We start from the raw sequence: 1742 nt of genomic DNA, 5'->3' as shown, positions 1-1742 counted from the left end.
TGCTGTTGGCCCCATCCTGCTTGCCCATCGAATGGTTGGTGGCTTCTCTGCTGCTGGGCCACGGGGGTTGGTAGTGCCCCCTGTTGCTGCAGGCCTCCCAATGGTGACTGTGCATGCTGGGCCCCTCTAATCTGCAAGCTCACCGGCTGTAGTTTTGCAAGGGTGGGGCTGGGGGCCTCTCTCCACAGGAGCTGCCCTCTGCTTCGCACTTCTAATTCCTCACATCTCTTTGCCAGGCAGTCTAATGACCCACTGTGAACTGCAGGTGGGTATTTCCACTCGCCCGAGTTTTCAGTGACAGATGGCTGGTGGGAGGGTGAAGGCAATCTGTAAGAATTCCTTAATTGTGACTCACGTTCATTTATTGGCAACGTTGTCTGGTTTTCAGCACAGTTTTCGCTTATCACTTCTCCATCCAGTTTTGGCCTCGCTCCCAGCTGGGAAATCTGCCAGATTCTTCTTTCGCCCGGCTCGCCAGTCTTCGATTCCCTCCCCGGGAAATCTGCTGCAGTCAAAAAGCTGGCTTCAGACACTTTTTTTTCCTGCATTTTCATCTTCGCCGAGATTGTTGTAAAAGGAGATGAGTTCTAAGCATAATGTCATATGTCTGAGTAACGAAACACTTAAAAGGACTTTCAGGCATGTTTTCTCCTAAAAGCTTTTATTAATGTTAAAATACATCAGCACGGCATGGAGGAATGCTTAGAACTGCTTCTCTTCCGGTACGCCTAGCATTCCAGACGTTGTCCACTCCCTTATTGTAGGGTCATGGTTCACATCTTCCAATCAACTTGAAAGATGTGATTTACTTCCGGTTTCTTTCTCCCGGGCTATCCTTATGCTCCTCCCTCTTTCTGTCAACGACCAAATTGATATATATATGGTCTGTCAAGACGTGTAACAGTTTCGTTCTTATATGTCATAAACGTCGCAACTGTGAATTTACAGGGGCAACACCGCTCATTACCCAGATATACAACAATGGGTTTCTTTTTTGAAAATGGATCAAAACCCAATAAATAAGTAATCAGTTCCTTCGTGACTGAAACTCGTAACATTTAATACATTATTTATTATGTTTAGTTTTTCTTTCTCTTTTAATTGCTTTCAATTGTGCCAATCCAATCTTTTTACTATGTAATAGGGATATGTTTTGAGTAGAAAATGGATATGAAAATGCCTTATAATGCTATAGGTTACAGTGTTACATTTGTACTAAAGAGACAGTTTCATATAATGGCATTACACTTCTACAATTATTTCTACAATTATTAAAAGAATAACTTTTATTTCCTTCAATCATTACATTAGAACTTTATTGTTATATTTTATAAAAGAATAACTTTTATTTCCTTCACCAATGAACCCAGTCTTCTTCAGTATAGTGAAAATTTCGGTACCAACAAGAAACTTGTGGCCCGGTGATGGTTTCTGCATAATCCTGAACTCCAGAGTTTAAGGGCTCCAGTTCACATGGAAGCCTTCATAAAATCATCTCTACCCCCAAAGTTTACATGGGAAGCAGAATGACTAATACCAAGACAAACTCACTAACCAAGAAAAGGCATGTTAAATTCAGCCATTGCTATTCTTGTTCCGAGTACAAGCATAGTACAAACATATTGTACGGTATTCTGTGTTGGCTTCACTCCATGGCAGGGAGGCAGTGGTTGTATCTCACAAATAACCAAACAAATAAAATTTTTCCTAAAAGGGCTTTAAAATGCAATTGATGTTTTACC

The sequence above is a fragment of the Protobothrops mucrosquamatus genome, unplaced genomic scaffold (assembly GCF_001527695.2).
Source record: "Protobothrops mucrosquamatus isolate PMUCROS unplaced genomic scaffold, P.Mucros_1.0 scaffold1044, whole genome shotgun sequence".
Classification (NCBI taxonomy): Eukaryota; Metazoa; Chordata; class Lepidosauria; order Squamata; family Viperidae; genus Protobothrops; species Protobothrops mucrosquamatus.
Note: the sequence above shows the minus strand (reverse complement) of the source record.